Source organism: Lipotes vexillifer, unplaced genomic scaffold (assembly GCF_000442215.2).
Source record: "Lipotes vexillifer unplaced genomic scaffold, Lipotes_vexillifer_v1.1 scaffold43, whole genome shotgun sequence".
In the NCBI taxonomy this organism is placed as follows: Eukaryota; Metazoa; Chordata; class Mammalia; order Artiodactyla; family Lipotidae; genus Lipotes; species Lipotes vexillifer.
The window spans coordinates 2,563,052-2,584,886 of NW_006770037.1; the positions used below are offsets into that span (position 1 = coordinate 2,563,052).

The 21,835-nt window shown below is 39.9% G+C and overlaps 1 protein-coding gene across 2 annotated transcripts in view; it reads left to right on the forward strand.

Moving 5' to 3' along the window:
* The window catches only part of SAMD4A (sterile alpha motif domain containing 4A), a 232,868-nt gene that overhangs the window by 39,357 nt on the left and 171,676 nt on the right, over nt 1-21,835 (forward strand). The window lies entirely within an intron of this gene.

Here is a 21,835-nt window from a genome sequence, read left to right on the forward strand (position 1 = left end):
AATCAAGAAGGGAAAGGAAGAACCAGGGCTGGTGGCAGGTAATGGAGAGACTTAGGCCCCTCTTCTGATGTACAAAGTGAAGTTCCAGTGCTAAGAAAACTCCCAGTTCTCTGAAAGTATAGTAAACTATTAATAAAAATCATTGTTCTTAAAAAAACCTCCCAGTTCTGAGTAAGGAGTTTATGGTGTGTCTGCGCAAGATGGAATTTTATTTTGGGAACACCATTGGAAACCCATTAGATTAGGTGGTCTTCAATCTCTTGTAGTCTGAAATTTTATGAACTCTTATAAACGTTGTTTATCAATTCCAAATGAAGAGAAAAAGAGCTCCCTGCCTTAAATTTATATTCTATCTAATATGCACTTTTAAGGTTTGAGTTTCCATTGCACTTCTGATCTTCTTTTAAGTCATGAAATCTATCACTCATACAAAAGAGTATATCATATTTATGTGCCATTAAAGATTAATAACCGCCCCTGCTCCTCAACTGAGAAATAGAGCATCACAGTCTTTGAAGCTGTCTCTGCTAATGTGCATTTCTAGGCTGCTTTACTGTCTCAGACCCGTGTACTGCAGTGTCTTATTTGTGAGCAGTAGCATCAGTGGGTACCCCGTGACAGTGGCCCAGCCATTCTTCCTCATGCCCAGACCTTTTCAGGTTTGCAATCTGTCTGATTCTGGACTTAAGAACAGTTAAGTTTTACCACTTAGAAACTGATCTTTAGTAAGCTAAGTAGCCTGCTGAAAAATAATAGCATTGTTTGTGATTTTAATTTTCCTGCTCACATGACAGTTACAGTGGCGGTAGCTTCCCTGAGCACAGGATGAATATCTGTCAGCTTGAGGTTCTGCTGCAAAGAAAGCAAGGAGCTGGGATGCTGAAAATCCACCCCGGAGAAATCGAAAGACCAGGAGAGCATATCTAATGGAAACTATCTTTAACTCATCAACATTAAATCCAGATAAGCTGGCATTATTTCCTAGGTGCACGCTAGGGGCATTGAAGTCAGTCACACTTTTCATTTGTGACCTGGATTTTCTTTGCCATCTATAATTCCAAGGAGGCAAGATTGGATGCATATATTTAAAAAAATATGTGCTTTGGTGAAAAGCAGAGTTTTGAAAAAAGGAGAATGAAGGATACTGTTACATTGCAGTGAAGTAACTATCACGTTGCTATTACATTGCGTCACTTAAAATAGGAACGGAAGCCCCACAGTGCTGCAGATGTCTCACAGGACAGTTCTCAGGAGGCCCTGTGGATTGCCCATCCTGCTGCAGTTTTGGGCCCATGGCCAAGCGTGCTGGTTCTTTTTCTTTTTTTTTTTTTAATTTATTTTCGGCTGCGTTGGGTCTAGTTGCGGCGAGCGAGGGCTACTCTCTTGTGGTACGTGGGCTTCTCATTGCGGTGGCTTCTCTTGTTGCGGAGTACGGGCTCTAGGTGCATGCGCTTCAGTAGTTGTGGCTTGCGGGCTCTAGAGCGCAGGCTCAGTAGTTGTGGTGCACGGGCTTAGTTGCTTCGCGGCATATGGGATCTTCCGGGACCAGGGCTCGAACCTGTGTCCCCTGCATTGGCAGGCGAATTCTTAACCACTGCGCCACCAGGGAAGCCCCTGGTTCTTTTTTAGAAATGACCAGAGCTGACACTAAGTGAGTGCTTGCCGTGTGCCAGGCATATTGTTCAGCACTATGTTTACATGTATCATCTCACAACTCTATTGAGTAGGTGCCATTATAAATGAGGAAATTGAGGCCCAGAGAAGCTGCAGCACCTGCCAGGGCTGCATTACTTTAATCAGTGTCTCTGCTAGAGTCTTGTAGAGAGCATTGCACGGGGTTACAAGGATGAGTTCTGGGCTCACGCTGCCACTCAGCCACTTACTAGCTCTCTGACCTTGAGCAAGTTCATTTAACTACTGTGTACCTCAGTTTCCTCATCTGTAAAACAGGGATAATAGCCTTTTCTTCCTGCTAGGGTGGTGCTTAGGACTAAGAAGTAAAGACTGTAAAGCACTTGGTCAGGCCTGGCATATAGTGCATGCTTAGGAAAGAAGAGCTAATTTGCAGAACACGGAGAGTCAGTGTTGAGCATTTCTTGAAGCCTGAGACTATTCAGATATTTTAGAAAATAACTAAAATAACATTTTAGAAAATAACTCACTTTTTATTATAAGCAATAATGTTTATAATAGAACGGTTAGAAAATACGTAGAAATAAAATAGGGAAAACACTTTATACCACTATCCAAATACAACTTCTGTTAATACTTTGCTCTGTTTTCTTCTGTGTGGTTTTTAATATCGTTGTGATCATAATCATACTCTATAAACAATTTTGCACCCTTTTACATTTAAAATGATAACAATGATGATGAGTATTATCATTGTAATATCTTTACAAATCTAATTTTAATGGTTCTGTAACTTCTATACTGCTCCATTGCTTGGTATTTGACTATTATAATTAATTTTTTTCATAAAACTCTTTGTGAATAAACTGTATTTTCCTAAAATAACTATACTTCAGAAAAAAATGGTTAAAAAATAGATTGGGTCATTAAGAACACACACATATATATAACCTGAAAAATCTAATTTTCACAGTAATCACTTTCCACCATGGCTGACTTTACAAGTAGACTTCTTAAGGAATTCGTGTCTTTAAAACATCCTTGTTAAATAGTTAAAAGCAAGTTATCCTCATTCTTCTGACTCTCTGGTAGAGAAAGAGTAGAGCTTAACTTAGAATAAAGCAATAGTGAACTCAATTCAGTGTTTACTAGGTGCCCTTTTTTTTCTTTTAACATCTTTATTGGAGTATAATTGCTTTATAATGGTGTGCTAGTTTCTGCTTTATAACAGAGTGAATCAGTTATACATATACATATGTTCCCATATCTCTTTCCTCTTGCGTCTCCCTCCCTCCCACCCTCCCTATCCCACCCCTCCAGGCGGTCACAAAGCACCGAGCTGATCTCCCTGTGTTTTGCGGCTGCTTCCTACTAGCTATCTACCTTACGTTTGGTAGTATATATATGTCCATGTCTCTCTCTTGCTTTGTCACAGCTTACCCTTCCCCCTCCTCATATCCTCAAGTCCCTCCTCTAGTAGGTCTGTGACTTTATTCCTGTCTTACCCCTAGGTTCTTCATGACATTTTTTTCTCTTAAATTCCATATATATGTGTTAGCATACGGTATTTGTCTTTCTCTTTCTGACTTACTTCACTCTGTATGACAGACTCTAGGTCTATTCACCTCATTACAAATAGCTCAATTTCGTTTCTTTTTATGGCTGAGTAATATTCCATTGTATATATGTGCCACATCTTCTTTATCCGTTCATCTGATGATGGAAACTTAGGTTGTTTCCATCTCCAGGCCACTGTAAATAGAGCTGCAATGAACATTTTGGTACATGACTCCTTTTGAATTATGGTTTTCTCAGGGTATATGCCCAGTAGTGAGATTGCTGGGTCATATGGTAGTTCTATTTGTAGTTTTTTAAGGAACCTCCATACTGTTCTCCACAGTGTTTGTATCAATTTACATTCCCACCAACAGTGCAAGAGGTTTCCCTTTTCTCCACACCCTCTCCAGCATTTATTGTCTCTAGATTTTTTGATGATGGCCATTCTGACAGGTGTGAGATGATATCTCATTGTAGTTTTGATTTGCATTACTCTAATGATTAATGAAGTTGAGCATTCTTTCATGTGTTTGTTGGCCATCTGTATATCTTCTTTGGAGAAATGTCTATTTAGGTCTTCCAGCCATTTTTGGATTGGGTTGTTTGTTGTTTTTGTTATTGAGTTGCATGAGCTGCTTATAAATTTTGGAGATTAATCCTTTGTCAGTTGATTCATTTGCAAATATTTTCTCCCATTTTGAGGGTTGTCTTTTGGTCTTGTTTATGGTTTCCTTTGCTGTGCAAAAGCTTTGAAGTTTCATTAGGTCCCATTTGTTTATTTTTGTTTTTATTTCCATTTCTCTAGGAGGTGGGTCGAAAAGGATCTTGCTGTGATTTATATCATAGAGTGTTCTGCCTATGTTTTCCTCTAAGAGTTTGATAGTTTCTGGCCTTACATTTAGGTCTTTAATCCATTTTGAGCTTATTTTTGTGTATGGTGTTAGGGAGTGATCTAATCTCATACTTTTACATGTACCTGTCCAGTTTTCCCAGCACCACTTATTGAAGAGGCTGTCCTTTCTCCACTGTACGTTCCTGCCACCTTTATCAAAGATAAGGTGACCATATGTGCATGGGTTTATCTCTGGGCTTTCTATCCTATTCCATTGATCTATCTTTCTGTTTTTGTGCCAGTACCATACTGTCTTGATTACTGTAGCTTTGTAGTATAGTCTGAAGTCAGGCAGCCTGATTCCTCCAGCTCCATTTTTTGTTCTCAAGATTGCTTTGGCTATTCGGGGTCTTTTGTGTTTCCATACAAATTGTGAAATTTTTTGTTCTAGTTCTGTGAAAAATGCCAGTGGTAGTTTGATAGGGATTGCATTGAATCTATAGATTGCTTTGGGAAGTAGAGTCATTTTCACAATGTTGATTCTTCCAATCCAAGAACATGGTATATCTCTCCATCTGTTTGTATCATCTTTAATTTCTTTCATCAGTGTCTTATAATTTTCTGCATACAGGTCTTTTGTCTCCTTAGGTAGGTTTATTCCTAGATATTTTATTCTTTTTGTTGCAATGGTAAATGGGAGTGTTTTCTTGATTTCACTTTCAGATTTTTCATCATTAGTATATAGGAATGCCAGAGATTTCTGTGCATTAATTTTGTATCCTGCTACTTTACCAAATTCATTGATTAGCTCTAGTAGTTTTCTGGTAGCATCTTTAGGATTCTCTATGTATAGTATCATGTCATCTGCAAACAGTGACAGCTTTACTTCTTCTTTTCCGATTTGGATTCCTTTTATTTCCTTTTCTTCTCTGATTGCTGTGGCTAAAACTTCCAAAACTATGTTGAATAAGAGTGGTGAGAGTGGGCAACCTTGTCTTGTTCCTGACCTTAGTGGAAATGCTTTCAGTTTTTCGCCATTGAGGATGATGTTGGCTGTGGGCTTGTCATATACGGCCTTTATTATATTGAGGAAAGTTCCCTCTACACCTACTTTCTGCAGGGTTTTTATCATAAATGGGTGTTGAATTTTGTCAAAAGCTTTCTCTGCATCTATTGAGATGATCATATGGTTTTTCTCCTTCAATTTGTTAATATGGTTAATCACATTGATAGATTTGCGTATATTGAAGAATCCTTGCATTCCTGGAATAAACCCCACTTGATCATGGTGTATGATCCTTTTAATGTGCTGTTGGATTCTGTTTGCTAGTATTTTGTTGAGGATTTTTGCATCTATGTTCATCAGTGATATTGGCCTGTAGTTTTCTTTCTTTGTGACATCCTTGTCTGGTTTTGGTATCAAGGTGATGGTGGCCTCGTAGAATGAGTTTGGGAGTGTTCCTCCCTCTGCTATATTTTGGAAGAGTTTGAGAAGAATAGGTGTTAGCTCTTCTCTAAATGTTTGATAGAATTCGCCTGTGAAGCCATCTGGTCCTGGGCTTTTGTTTGTTGGAAGATTTTTAATCACAGTTTCAATTTCAGTGTTTGTGATTGGTCTGTTCATATTTTCTATTTCTTCCTGATTCAGTCTTGGCAGTTTGTGCATTTCTAAGAATTTGTCCATTTCTTCCAGATTGTCCATTTTATTGGCATAGAGTTGCTTGTAGTAATCCCTCATGATTTTTTGTATTTCTGCAGTGTCAGTTGTTACTTCTCCTTTTTCATTTCTGATTCAGATACTTGAAACAATTTCAATTTTCTTAAGTTTACCAAGGCTTGACTTGTGGCCCAAGATATGATCTATCCTGGAGAATGTTCCATGAGCACTTGAGAAAAATGTGTATTTTGTTGTTTTTGGATGGAATGTCCTATAAAAATTAAGTCCATCTTGTTTAATGTATCATTTAAAGCTTGTGTTTCCTTATTTATTTTCATTTTGGATGATATGTCCATTGGTGAAAGTGGGGTGTTAAAGTCCCCTACTATGAATGTGTTACTGTCGATTTCCCCTTTTATGGCTGTTAGTATTTGCCTTATGTATTGAGGTGCTCCTATGTTGGGGGCATAAATATTTACAATTGTTATATCTTCTTCTTGGATCGATCCCTTGATCATTATGTAGTGTCCTTCTTTGTCTCTTCTAATAGTCTTTATTTTAAAGTCTATTTTGTCTGATATGAGAATTGCTACTCCAGCTTTCTTTTGGTTTCCATTTGCATGAAATATCTTTTTCCATCCCCTTACTTTTAGTCTGTATGTGTCTCTAGGTCTGAAGTGGGTCTCTTGTAGACAGCAAATATATGGGTCCTGTTTTTGTATCCATTCAGCCTATCTGTGTCTTTTGGTGGGAGCATTTAGTCCATTTACATTTAAGGTAATTATCGATATGTATGTTCTTATCCCCATTTTCTTAATTGTTTTGGGTTCATTATTGTAGGTCTTTTCCTTCTCGTGTTTCTTGCCTAGAGAAGTTCCTTTAGCAGTTTTTGTAAAGCTGGTTTGGTGGTGCTGGATTCTCTCAGCTTTTGCTTGTCTGTACAGGTTTTAATTTCTCCATCACATCTGAATGAGATCCTTGCTGGGTAGAGTAATCTTGGTTGCAGGTTTTTCTCCTTCATCACTTTAAATATGTGCTGCCAGTCCTTTCTGCCTTGCAGAGTTTCTGCTGAAAGATCAGCTGTTAACCTTATGGGGATTCCCTTGTGTGTTATTTGTTGTTTTTCCCTTGCTGATTTTAATATGTTTTCTTTGTATTTAATTTTTGACAGTTTGATTAATATGTGTCTTGGCATGTTTCTCCTTGGATTTATCCTGTGTGGGCCTCTCTGTGCTTCCTGCACTTGATTAACTATTTCCTTTCCCATAATAGGGAAGTTTTCCACTATAATCTCTTCAAATATTTTCTCAGTCCCTTTCTTTTTCTCTTCTTCTTCTGGAACCCCTATAATTCGAATGTTGGTGCGTTTATTGTTGTCCCAGAAGTCTCTGAGACTGTCCTCAGTTCTTTTCATTCTTTTTTCTTTTTTCGCTCTGCAGTAGTTATTTCCACTATTTTATCTTCTAGGTCACTTATCCGTTCTTCTGCCTCAGTTATTCTGCTATTGATCCCATTTAGAGTATTTTTAATTTCATTTATTGTGTTGTTCATCATTGTTTGTTTCATCTTTAGTTCTTCTAAGTCCTTGTTAAATGTTTCTTGCATTTTGTCCATTCTATTTCCAAGAGTTTGGATCATCTTTGCTATCATTTTGAATTCTTTTTCAGGTATACTGCCTATTTCCTCTTTTGTTAGGTCTGGTGGGTTTTTATCTTGCTCCTTCATCTGCTGTTTTTTTTCTGTCTTCTCATTTTGCTTATCTTACTGTGTTTGGGGTCTCCTTTTTGCAGGCTACAGGTTCGTAGTTCCCGTTGTTTTTGGTGTCTGTCCCCAGTGGCTAAGGTTGGTTCAGTGGGTTGTGTAGGCTTCCTGGTGGAGGGGACTAGTGCCTGTGTTCTGGTGGATGAGGCTGGATCTTGTCTTTCTGGTGGGCAGGTCCACATCTGATGGTGTGTTTTGGGGTGTCTGTGGACTTATTATGATTTTAGGCAGCCTCTCAGCTAATGGGTGGGGTTGTATTCCTCTCTTGCTAGTTGTTTGGCATAGGGTGTCCAGAACTGTAGCTTGCTGGTTGTTGAGTGAAGCTGGGTGCTGGTGTTGAGATGGAGATCTCTGGGAGATTTTTGCCATTTGATATTATGTGGAGCTGGGAGGTCTCTTCTTGACGAGTGTCCTGAAGTTGGCTCTCCCACCTCAGAGGCACAGCACTGACTCCTGACTGCAGCACCAAGAGCCTTTCATCCACACGGCTCAGAATAAAAGGGAGATAAGGTAGAAAGAAAGAATTAGTAGAAGTAGAAAGAAAGGAGGGAGGGAGGAAGGAGGGAAGGAAGGAAAAAAGAAATAAAGAAAGATGATAAAGTAAAATAAAATAAAGTAAGACAAAATATAAAGTTATTAAAATAAAATAATTATTGAAAAACAAACAACGGACAGATAGAACCCTAGGACAAATGGTGGAAGCAAAGCTATACAGACAAAATCTCACACAGAAGCATACACATACACACTCCCAAAAAGAGGAAAAGGGGAAAAAATCATAAATCTTGCTCTCAAAGTCCACCTCCTCAATTTGGGATGATTTGCTGTCTATTCATGTATTCCACAGATGCAGGGTACATCAAGTTGATTGTGGAGCTTTAATCCGCTGTTTCTGAGGCTGCTGGGGAAGATTTCCCTTTCTCTTCTTTGTTCTCACAGCTCCTAAGGGCTCAGCTTTTGATTTGGCCCTGCCTCTGCGTGTACATAACCGGAGGGCGTCTGTTTTTTGTTCAGGCAGGACAGGGTTAAAGGAGCCACTGATTCGGGGGCTCTGGCTCACTCAGGCCGGGGTGTGGGGGGAGGGAGGGGCACGGAGTGCGGGGCGGGCCTGCGGCGGTAGAGGCCTGTGTGACGTTGCACCAGCCTGAGGCGCGCCCTGCGTTCTCCCGGGGAAGTTGTTCCTGGATCACCGGACCCTGGCCGTGGCGGGCTGCACAGGCTCCCGGGAGGGGAGGTGTGGAGAGTGACCTGCGTTTGCACACAGGCTTCCTGGTGGCGGCAGCAGCAGTCTTAGCGTCTCATGCCCGTCTCTGGGGTCCACGTTTTTAGCCGGGGCTCGCGCCCGTCTCTGGAGCTCCTTCAAGCAGCGCTCTTAACCCCCTCTCCTCGCGCACCAGGAAACAAAGAGGGAAGAAAAAGTCTCTTGCCTCTTCTGCACATCCAGACTTTTCGCCGGACTCCCTCCCGGCCAGCCGTGGCGCACTAACCCCCTGCAGGCTGTGTTCACGCCGCCAACCCCAGTCCTCTCCCGGCATCCGACAGAAGCCTGAGCCTTAACTTCCAGCCCCGCTCGCCCCGGCCGGGTGAGCAGACAAGCTGGTGAGTGCCGGTCGGCCCTGCTCTTCTGTGCAGGAATCTCTCCGCTGTGCCCTCCGCGCCCCTGTTGCTGTGCCCTCCTCCGGGGCCCCGAAGCTCCCCCGCTCCGCCACCCGCAGTCTCCGCCCGCCCGCGAAGGGGCTTCCAAGGGTGTGGAAACATTTCCTCCTTCACAGCTCCCTCCCACTGGTGCAGGGCCCGTCCCTATCCTTTTGTCTCTGTTGTTTCTTTTTTCTTTTGCCCTACCCAGGTACGTGGGGGGTTTCTTGCATTTTGGGAGGTCTGAGGTCTTCTGCCAGCGTTCAGTAGGTGTTCTGTAGGAGCTGTTCCACGTATAGATGTATTTCTGGTGTATCTGTGGGGAGGAAGGTGATCGCCACGTCTTACTCTAACGCCATCTTCCCGGAAGCCTCCATCTTAATCCCTAGGTGCCCATTTTTACCTTAGGACTGTTCTAAGTACTGGGTTGGCCCAAAAGTTCATTCGGGTTTTTCCATAAGATATTACAAAATCCCAAACGAACTTTTTGGCCAGCCCAGTACTAGGAGGGAGAGGAAATTGTAAAGGTAAGTTTAAGAATCAGCCCCACCTTTTAGGAACTAGAAAGCGTGTCCTTTCTACTGTAAGGAAAAGAGCTCAGACCTCTACATGGCTTAGTTCTGGTGTGTGTGTGTATAGGTGTGTGTGTTCGCACATGCTTTTGCAACATTGCTTCCATGCCTCAGGCAGGCTCACATGTAGTTTCCAATAGTGAGAGCTCAAGACTGGAGAGCACCTTGCAGTTCTGGTTGCCCATCACAGATTGATAGGACATTACTGTTTACAAGCTGCTGGCGGAATGTTGCTTGGTGCTGCTTAACCCGTGGCACGTGTCTGCTTCTAACGTGTCCCTTTGTGGGAGGCAGAGCTGAGCCCTGGCAGGGAGTATGGCCCCTGCTCAGTCAGGCTGGCGCAAGGCTTCTTCTCTGAGGCAGGCACGGTAACCTCGGAAAGGTGAAGGGCACAGGCCCGGTTTGGTCTCTGTCCTCTAGAAATCATCATTAGACCGTCAGCATTCATTCAGCACATTTCTTGAGGGTTTTCTGTAAAATGTCTTTTCATAATGTCTGTTTGAAAGGCTGTTTTCAAAGTCCAGCGAGATTTAGTGACTCAGAGAGTTCTTCATTCAGCAAGCTTCATGATACCTGGCACCATGTTTTTGATACCCGCCTCTTGTAGTCCTTTAGTTTGGTGGCTGAAGAGAATCTTCAGTTGGGTTTCTTCCTCACTGTGGAAATGCTGAAGAAGGTGTAAGGCTGGTTGACACAGCTTCATGTATTTGCCAACGTTGTCTTTGGTGCTACCCAAGAAGAGAGAACATTTGAGCCTACTTTTGGGGGAGATTCCTCTCTGGGCTGTATATTCCTTCTTGCCTGCTGGGACGTGGGGGTCAGAGGGTAGCCTGGCCAGTGGAGATTCCACAGAGTCTGAGGGGATGACTCTTACCCGAGCTGGGTTACCATTGGAGTCATGAGAACACGAGGCCTCGACAGAACAAGATATAAAGGAGAGACAGGAGTTTAGTGATGTCAGTGGTAGAAATAGGAAATAGAGCTAAGGCCAGGGAATGGAGCAGAGGGCCTGGGTTACGTCATCCCAGTGGACATTCCTGATGGGCAGGTGGAGAGAGCTGGCGGTGGAGCTCAGAGAGCTCTGTGTCAGAGGGAATTTCCTCACGGGGATAGGCAGTCATGGGAGGTCGACATAGTTTCCATTTACGAAGAGGGGCTGGTTCAAGCTCTGAGAAGAGAAAGGAGTATTGAGCAGTGCCCATAGTAGGGATGGTAAGAAGTGTGTAGGATGAAGGAGGGCTTTGAAGTTAGGAGAAGCAGCAGGGCATCCTGCAAGCCAGGCAAGGAGAAGGGCTCTCAGTTAACAGCATAAAAATGACAGAGAGCAAATCATTTGAATTAAAACCTGAATCTGAGTCCTGGACTTTGCCATTGACTGTGTGGCCTTAGTCAGGTTACTAAAGCTTTCTGGGGAATTTCACACCAGCCAATTGGGGATGATTAGAACACTTTCCATACCTGACCAAGTTGTAGTGTGGATCAGAGGAGATAATGTCTTGGAAGACACTTAGTATACTGAGGTGTCTCATACAAAACTTAGAAAATCTGCTTTGAGTCCCAGTGTCTCAATCCAGACCTTCACCTGTCATAACTATTAATTTTTGTTACACCCTGCCTGATTTTATAGATTCGCATTGCACCTGTGTTTTTATCATATGTTCTCAGATATGTATTGAAAAGAAGTGGGGCATAAATAGTAGAAAATGCTTTCCTCTATATCCTGCCAGCAAATATAGGAAAATGCTAAGCTAAGCCCAGGTAGGGCACGGAGTATGTCTCTTTTGTTTACTACTGGACTTGCTGTGCCTGGCACACAGTAGGTGTTAATACATGTGAATGAATGAACAAATGTCTTGCCAAATTCTTTGAGCTGTGAATTTTGCATTTAAGCTAGCTGGAAGAAGAGAATCGTACTCAGAGCCACCTGACATTGTCTTTTTAGTGGGAGGTGAAGGCTATGATTTTATTAGGTGAAAACATGGAAAGAATTGTTAGTCATAGAGTCACAGATTTAGAGGTAGAGGGGACAGCAGGAGAAGCAAGATTTATTATTGCCACTTTTTTAAAGGTGAGGTGCCTGTACCCAAGGATGTGGAGTAACTCTGGCTGGACAGTTTGTAACAGAAGAGAGGCAGAGGAAGGTAAAATGTTTGTCTTATTCTTTGTACCTGTAGGAGGCAGAATAACGACCTCCAGAAAATGTCTGCATCCTAATCCCAGGGACGCGCGAAAATCTCATGTTACGTGGCACACATGCAGATGGAATTAAGGTTCTTAGTTTAACCTTAAAACTGGAAGATTCTTTTGGACTATGCGAGTGGGCTCCATGTAATCACAAGGGTCCTTAAGGGGAAGTGAGAGGTGGAAGAAGAGTCAATGCCAGTGAGATGTGATGGGAGGAAAAACTTGATCAGCCGCTGCTGACCTTGTGGATGGAAGGGGGCCGTGAACCCAGGAATGTGGGCGGCCTCTGGAAGGTGGAAAAGGCAAGGAAATGGATTCTCCCCCAGAACCTTCCGAAGGAACACAGCCCTGCCGACACCTTGATTTTAGCCCAGTGAGACCCATTTTGGACTTCTGACCTGCAGGACTATAAGATAGTAAAAGTATCATTTTTTTAAAGCCACTAAGTTTATGATGATTCGTTACAGTAGCCAACAGGGACCTAATACAGTTCCAATATGGTCTGCCCCTGATGTTTCACCTCTGGAGAATAATGTGCTTTTTGGTACTCAGATGCTTTTGTGCAGGGTTAATTTATGCATCTGGAGGGGAAGGTGAATTTAATAGGACACAGTTTGAAAGAAATAGCTGTAATTGACTAATAAATCATCACAGGTTCCTCTTGGCTACACTGCACTTCTTTTTTGCTGCCACATGATTATTCTGAGTGGACCTTTCTTGGCTATCAAAGAAAGTGCGGTTAGTTAAGTCCTTCATGAGTCAGGCTGACAGCAAAAGTTAGCAAAATCATTCAGAATATCTTCTTGGAGTGTTTAAACTTGCTTGTGGGATCTTGTATTGTTTAGTCTTTGAAATAAAAGTAAAATTACCATCTCTTTGTGGATTTCTTTCCCCAGTAAGGAATTTATTTACTCTCTGAAAAATGGGAGCCTGCTATGACTTTTAGAAACCTCTTTTATTGGCACTGCTGATTTTTAGTTGGAGTATCACAGGTGATTCGACTACGTATGGTGTGTTTCTAACTTTCAGCTGGTTGGTGAATTCCTTTTGTCTTTCCATCTTTCCACAACCTGGTTTTTGTTTTTCTCTATAAATATGACCCATCCCTTCCAGAGCTAGATTACTTTCATTCAGTTCTGAATATTTAATAAAAGTTTCAAAAGGAAGCAAGAGTTTTTGTAGCATTTCCTCTCCCAAACAAGCTAGGGCTCAGTTCTTCAAATGAGAATGAAACTTAAATGTGGCCGAATCAGCATCGTCATTTGAAATGATGAGAATGTATTTCTACAAAAATATAAACTGAACTTTACAATGTAAAGAAGGAACAAAGTCATCTATAGAAAAGCAAGTCCAGGCCCCAGAGCTCACAGAGTACCCATTATAATCATTCCAGAAAAGCGTTTTCTTTACCGGAGAACTTACCAGCTAGCTCAGCCTGGCACAGCAACAGGCTGACACTAGCTCTTACTATTCTCTCCACTCGGTGTCTGAAAAGTATTTATTTTTTTAGTACATTTCTCTGACCTTTGGTTCTGTGCCTCTACAGCTGGATATTGCTTACAGCTAAATGTTTTCTGTGATAAAGTTAATTTCTGAAGCTTTCGATTTTTTTTGAGCCAAGTTGCATGTAGCACTCAGTCTCTGTTGACAAAGTCTTACTACTGTAAAAGTCCATTCTGGTTTTTTTAAAAAGTCAGGCAGTTTGATTCTCCTGTGAAATAGCTAATAGTCAATGATATAATAGTTTAACTCTGACACAATCTCACGATAGCTCAGCTCTAGTGCATTTTTTAGGAATGAGTGTGGAAAAAATAAGCTATGAAAAGCACTTGTAGCCAGATGGAAAAAGAGGAAGTTTTGATTCTTTCTCTCTCTGAACAGCAGATATGCCCAAATATTCAGAATTAAAATAAGAAGCTGATAGGGCCCATGAGAGGCTTAATTTTTTTCTAAGATTTCACCTAATAATAATGATTAAAAACCAGCATGATGATATCTAGAATTTATAGCACATTTAATTTGTACATTAAAAACCATATTAATTGTGATTACTCAAGGCTATATATAATAATGGCATAGAAATATAGTACTTTAGCCGAAAGGAAGCCTTTGACTCCTGACTGGGCATATGGGTCTTAAAGAAGAAAAAAAACCTAAAAAACCCTAAAAACTAAAGAAGTAATAAGGGAAAATTGATGTTAATAATGTCATAGCTCACTTCCCTTTTTATTCATAAAGCCCCATTTATTAATAGGAACAGCATCAACAATAATGAGCATATTCCTTCTCTGCCCTACACGTGGCCTTGGAGGTTTCACAGAGCTCTTCATTCCACTCGGTGAGCGTGCAGTGCTCAGAACACTGGTTGCCTTCCAGAGTGGGCCAAAATTCCCTAGGTAGCCCCAGGTCCCAGCAAACCATTTGATCAAGCTTTACGTAGAAATCAGCATAGAGAAGGCATTTGAAGAAACTCTTCCTTATGTTAGGCTTTTCCCCTCTGGTTTTGTCCCCTGGCTTCCTGTAAGGTCAAAAAGAGAGCCTGACATACTAGATTCTAGTAACATACTGAGTTTGATGGGAAATAAACCAGCAAGAGCTGTTGTTATGGCTAATAATTAGTGTCAACAGATCTCCTCAATCTGGATGGAAACCCCCAGATGGGCCTTCCCTTGATCAACCCCCCCAGATGTGCAGACTCCTTGCTGAGGTCAGCTGGGTAGGTAGTAGTGGGTTCCTTACACCACAGGAACAGGGTTTCTGTTGGTTTCCAAATTGCATCTCTGAATAGCACAGAATTTGAATTATTACTTAAACAGTTGGTTATTTATGTTTGGAAAATAACAACTGAAAATTTACCTGGAAAAAATTTTTATTCAGAGAAAATCCTTTCCATTAGATTGCATATAGCTAGTCAGTTTCTTCTAATTTTCCTTTTCTTTTAGCCTATCCCTTAATGTCCATATTTTCATGATAGGATACCATCTCTTTTGTATTCACTTGAATATGACAGTGTAATCTGCATGTCTCCCAGCCTTCTTTGAGTCATTAGAAGCTCTTTCCTGCTCCATAGAATTTGGGCTGTTATTAATTTTACCTCTTATTTAAAAATCTTATCTTTCTTTGAATGTAAATGTCTTCATTTTCCCTAATGTCTATTCCGGCAACTCTAATTGCTGTTTCTTCAGTCTAGGGTCATCTTCATTAGATTAATTACTGTGGAAGCTTGTTTCCTAAATATGCTAATAGCATGAAAATGACTTATTTCCGTGTTCTCTGTCGCACTATGCTAAGAAACAGACAAAAAGAAAAATTTGTACAAGAAGACTGAAAAATATCAGTTTTCTTCAATGGCGCTTTTGAGGGAGCTGCACCCACTCATCTACCTGGGTATCAGGACTTGAGTGTGAGGGGCTAAAACCAGTGTGGAGGTTGGAATGGGGTGCTACCTGAGACAGTCAGTAGTGGAAAGAGACACAGTCCTCCTAAAGAGGTAGAGCCAAGGAAAGCAAATATACTCGCTGATTCTAACAGCAAGAAGAGGATGCATACCAGGGGCAGAAGGCTTGACTTGGGAGCTGGGTGGAGATTGGAGGGAGGTGGGAACAGGTTGGGATGACATGAAGCAGGTAGCAGGCATTGCTATGACCAGGACTGGGTGTTTCTGGTTTGCCTCTGTTGGTAGTAGGTTATGGTGTATGTATACTAGGCTGGTTTAAAGGTCTGTGGCTGGTTGTGAGCAGTCATGATGCAATAAAAATGTCTTTACAATGTGCCCAGGGGTTCTCACATATTGTTGAAAAGGTCACCCTGTCTGAGATGTTTGGACCATTGTGGTGCAACTACTGTTGCTAGGTTCCAGCTGGGGCTCCTGCCTTATAATGCCTGCTTTGCAGTTCCCACGTCCACATGAAGGTGGACCAGGGGGTGACTGATTTGTTTGCACTTGATCTTTCTTCCACACTGTGTTCCTTAAGTTTCATATAGTATATCCCTCATTCTACCAGTTACACATCATAAGACAGTCTGTATCTTTAAAGCAGAGGTTCTCAAAGTGTGGTCTGGGGAACCCTAAGATCCCTAAGACCTTTTCAGAGGATCTGCAAGGTCAAACACATTTTTGCAATAATACTAAGACATTATTTGCCTTTTCGCTCTCATTATCTCATGACTATTTAGAGTACAAGTTCATCAATAAAGATTCAGATTCCATGTTGCAAGTAACCTTTAAGGAAACGACCAGTTGTGACATTTTAGTCTTTATCAAAGAAGAATATCACAGTTATCTGAAAAGGTTATTAAAATACTCCTTCCTTTTCCAGCTACATTTCTGTGAGGCTAGATTTTCTTCATATACTTTAACTGAAAGAACATCACAACAGATTGAGTGCAGAAGCAGATATGAAAATCTAGCTGACTTCAGTTAAGACAGACATCAAAGAGATTTGCAAAAATGTAAATACTGTGGCCTTTCTCCCTAAATTTTTTCTGGAAATCAGTCATTTTTCATAAAAAGATGTTATTTAATGTATAATGGGTTTACTTATTTTAAAATAAATTAATGAATAAATATTTTTAAAGTTTCTTCATTTAAATTTATAATATAGTTAATCTGGTTTTATAATATAGTATATCTGGATAAATATAATCTATATAAACAAAAGTTCTTTGGGGTTTTCAATAATTTTTAAGAGTGGAGCTGGATCCTAAGACTAAAAAGTTTGAGAACCTCAGCTTTAAAATAAGCATTTTATGGATAATGCAAAAATTTGGTTGTTAAATGACATAAATATATACCATAAAATCAGATATTGATAATAGAAGTGCCTTTTAAAAGGCACTTGGTCTGGATCTCTCTTGTCTTCTGTGCCAGTGGTTAGTGTGTTTCCCTCTTCATTCTTCCCCTTACACACCAGTTGAATCCCCTTAGCTGTAAAACGTGATGTAGGCCTTGTATAAATACGTGGGAAACAGTTACTATTTATTCTCTTTTCATAAAATGTTTCTAGTTGCCAGTAATACTTTAATAAAAGCAAGCAGTTTTTGCCCTTTTTGCCTAAGGGACACAGAGCTTTACAACAAAATTTCATTGATTTTTCAGTTATTTACCCGTTAAAATAAGAGCCAGAGAACAGCCTCCTAAGAGGAAGACTGGAGAAGTCACATTATTTCCCCCAATTTAAAGAGAGAGAGCTTGTGAAGTGGGAAGTGGCTGTGTGATTGTCTAATTAAGTCCTAGAGTCAGAGGTGAGGCCAGGGTCAGGATGTGGTTCTCTGGAGTTCAGCTCAGTCATCTCAGAATGTACCATTATTACTGTCACCTTTCTTTGGTACTCTGCCCAGTGTGTGTTCCATAAAGATTAACTGCCAAAAGTGTAAGTTAGATGCCGCATCTAGTGCAGAGGGAGATGGACCAGAAGTCAAGGGCCCTGGCTGCTTCTCTGGGCTTCTCACAAGCTCACCTTGCAACCTTGGACAAGTCACCCAGCCTCCCGTGTGCTCTGGGTCATCTGTCAAATGAGTACTTACCTGCCAGGAGAGGAGGGAGGTAGTTTTAGAATGTAATTTTCTGATAACTCTATGTCATTGAATGCTCACAGCAAACCTCTGAAGTAACTAGGGCAGGTGTCATTACTTTCATTTTGCAGTTGAGGAAATACCTGAGATTATGTGATTAGCAAATGATGACACTATTCTTTTTCCTAACAATATAAAAACATGAGCCAGTCTCTTGACCCTTGAGAAACACCTGTTCAGAGCACAGGAGATGTATTTGACTTTTCAAGTTGGAACTCTGAATTATTTCATATAGAAATATTGTTACCTGTGGTTCTTCAGGACTGGATATTTAGGTACTACATTTCAGGGACATCCTGGGCTACATAGATATTTGTGGGTTGACCTAGGACCCTCATCACCTCTTATAGCATTGTTTGTTGAAAAAGGTGTTGCAAGTTCTGTATAAACTGTATATAAATAAGCTTTTAGAATCCAAAAAAATTCTGCAGCTAGGTACTGTCTATTCTCTATTTTAATGTTTATCATTTTTATTTTGTGACTTATTTGAAATCAAAATATGGTATTACTAATAAGTAAGAATATTTTACCTGAAAGTGATAGTGTTAAAAATATACTATTTCAAAAAGCTTTACTCCATTATTTTATTGTATTACATTATTATGTAATATTACATAAAACAATAATTACAGGAACTTTTTTGCCCACATGGAAGGCAGATTTAATTATATAATAGAAGTGAGTGGGGAAAAAAATTCTCTCATCAGAAATTTCCTGTGTAAGAATAAAATTTCGTTGTACTCCATCCTCTTTCAAATAAAATTTACTTGTATTTATAGTTGGCTATACAGTTTACAGTATGTCCCGTGAGACTCTGTATCAACCACACATTATTTCTAGAGAAGATAACTACCATTAAATAGCTGCCTCTATTTAAGTGTAGAGAATGAAAATATAAACCTTCCCATAGGAAAGGTTATAAATTGCCTTGCTCCCTCTGCTCATGCACATTTTATACCTGTCTTTACTGTTCTCTTTAAAACTATTCAGGGTTACTCCACACTTTCTTATATTCTGGGGAAAAATTTTTTCCATAACTCTATTGAATTATGTGTCAAGGCCTAGTTTTTGTTTTTGACTCTTTAGAACTTAAGTCTTTCGTGAACAGACCCATCTCCCAGAAAGATTACATACTAATCTATCATTCTGTTTTGCTCTTCTTATCCCTTTAGAAGCCTATTCTGCTGGTTAGAGCTTTGTGCCACTGTATAAAGCTGCATATGTCCTGGTGGTTGTGTCAGTACTCTTTAAAGTACTGTACTTTAAAGAGTGGGAAGGCTCTGGTTGAGGTCCCAAGTTTGCTGATTGAGGCAAGGTGATATCTCAAATTATCCAAAACAAATCGCCCCATCCTTACATAGCTGGATATAGTCAGCATACTCTCTCTCATTGGCTTATTCCAGAATTTAATAATATGGAAACTTGACTTGTGAATTCCTTTGATTAAACTAAGCTTTTATGGAAATAAACTTACTATTGTTGATTTATTATTGCTAAATTGATGTAATTATTTTGTTTTGACAAATTCAGAGCCTTTTAATGCCTATCTTGTCACCAACCTTATTTATTTTTCCTGAAGTAACAATGCACACTTCAAGAATTCTGAATTTTCAAAAAAGTGTGAAATTGTATTTTATAAGGTAGCAATAAAGAAATAATTCTCTTTAATTGAGAAAGGAGAATTTTGAATGTGAGCTAGTGAAAGCTGAAGCCAGAACTGGAATTTGTTTCCAGTCAACTTACCCTTGAGTAAAATTTATCCGTGATTTACTTACGTGTCAAACAAGTTATTCAAAACCCTGGTGAGTAACAAAATATATATTTACAAACCAAAGGGTTTTTTAAAGGTACTGAAGTTATGTATTTAATAAAGTGGAGGTGTTTAAATATGGTACCATTTTTTGCAATCCTCTGAGAATAAAGGAGGGAAGGTGAAAAGGTCATTCATTTCCTTGAGGTAATATATTCCATACGATATTTCTCCATAGGTATTTCTTTCTCAATTGGACATGAAAAGATTGTGGCTCCCCAAACACAGTAGTCTCTTTCAATCGGAAAGAAATACAACTGTGCATTAAAATACATAAATGATCAGTAAGTTATAATATAAGAACATGCAAATATGAATTACTATGTCAGTAATTTTACTGAAAGCAATAAACCATTTTCTTAAAGACATGAGCTCAGGCTTGGTTTGTTAAAATTATATGAGGAAGAAGAACCTCACAATTCAGAGAAAAGTGGAATAGGAGGATAGTTTAGGTGTAGGTGTAGCCTGTTCCCTGGTGGATTCACATTTTGGTCTTCTTTGAAGTTGAGAAAATGAGCAAATGTCTGGTATCCCATACTGCATGTAGTCATTCTGATGAGCCATTGGATTTCAGGATTAGTTTTAAGAAGTCATCCTACCTCTTTTTCCATCAGAGTTATAACTACCACTACTTGCACATTATCTATAGAATTAATAGTCAGGCACTAATGACGGTAACTTTAAACTGGACCTGGATCACCATTCAGCGAGTGTACCCAAAACAATTCTTTTCTCTGCAACTCGTAACTATGCCTCGCTTAGAAACTTCTTGAAAATTGGGTACCTGATTTTTTCTTTTTGGGGGGGTACCTGATTTTAGGTACCATGTAAACTATGTTTTCACAAGTTTATTGATGACTGCATTGTGTGGGAAAGACATAAAGCCTTCCTGACATCAAGATAGATGATACCTTTTAGGCCTGGCCCTGGGTTATTAGAGGAGATTAGTATGAGAGGAGTTGTTCCCTAAGGAGCCATTCCATTCATTACCGTGCTTTTTTTCAAGGGTGTGCAATTGATTGTGCCCCCAAACTATTAGTCTTTTGGTGACAGACATCATAAGAGTAAACAATTCAGTGCTTCCAATTTGGATGAGGTGGCTTCTGGTACAACTCAGAATAAACTTGGCCTAGAGCTATATGGTATCGCTGATGTACTTTATTTCCAGTGGTTTGCTAGAGTCAGCTCACACCAGCTCCCATGAGCTGATTGAGAACAGCTCTTCCCAACTGCACTTTCAATGACATCACCTAGGTAGTCTGAAATCAACCATGTTGGTAGTCTTAATACCAGGGAAATTGGCACATGCTATAAATCCTTCCTTTCACCCCACAGAGAATCAGTTGTTAAAACATGCTTCAAAACCAAGAGATAGTACATTTTTCAGTTTTGAGGTTTTAAACAATATCTACCAAGAATCAATCATAAAGGAAATATCAAGTAAGTCTTTTGACATTGAGAAAGCACAGGTTTAGCCAATCTACCTCCACCCAAGCATTTATCAAATTTATCTCCCTTCAAACCTGAAAATGATCTAGAGATTTTAAGCCTATGTTAGGATAGATAAATATGTCTTCAAATATATTTTTAAATGTTAATTTGATTTAATAGATCTTTCCGGGATCTCTCTCTAGTGTGCAGAGAGCCAGGTACAGTTACTAAGATATATTCCCTCAGGGCTGCTAATCTTGACTGGTACTCACAGAAGTTGGCCAATCACTAAGATGCTTTCCTTTCCTTTTTTGCCCCTTTTCTTTTGTTTGTTTTATTTTTATTTATTTATTTTATTTATTTATTTTTTTGCGGTATGCGGGCCTCTCACTGTTGTGGCCTCTCCCGTTGCGGAGCACAGGCTCCGGACGTGCTCACGGGCCCAGCCGCTCTTCGGCACGTGGGATCCTCCCAGACCGGGGCACAAACCCGTGTTCCCTGCATTGGCAGGGGGACTCTCAACCACTGCGCCACCAGGGAAGCCCTGTTTTATTTTTAAGCTAACGCTTGTCCTTTGGAAGATTACTTAGAGGTGTCTTGGGCAGGAAATAAAAATGTTTTATTTCACTATTTATTGGACCTATATAAAGCAATGTACTTTTTCCTAAGGCTAACTATACAATAGGGCTAGCATTCTATAAAAAAGTCATGTCTTTTTTTAAATGCTGAAAAAATATCTAGTTTTCATATAGGAAGATAAGAAAGCACCCCTTTATGGATCAATATGTGACTTTAAATATATTTTGAGAGTAGGTTTGTAGAATATTTTCCAACGTGCATACAACTGCCATGAACTGTTAATGATTTAAAATAGCATGAATTATAAATGGAAAAATTGCTAAGAATGATAATCCACTTATTGATATAATTAATAGGTAATTATTTCAAGTCAGAATGTTAATTAGCCAAGATCAGTTTCTGGTATTCAGATATAGTTGTTATCAAGACTTTGAAAATGATAACAGCTTTCTTACCACTGCATTCTAAATTATATTTAAAATTATTTAATTCCTTGAAGGCAGGAGAGATAATCTTGGGATCCTGCCTTCTCATTTACACTTTTTCTTTTCTGGCTGTGTCTGTAAGACACACCTTAGCACTCAGTGCATTTAACATAACAGGTGTTCTTT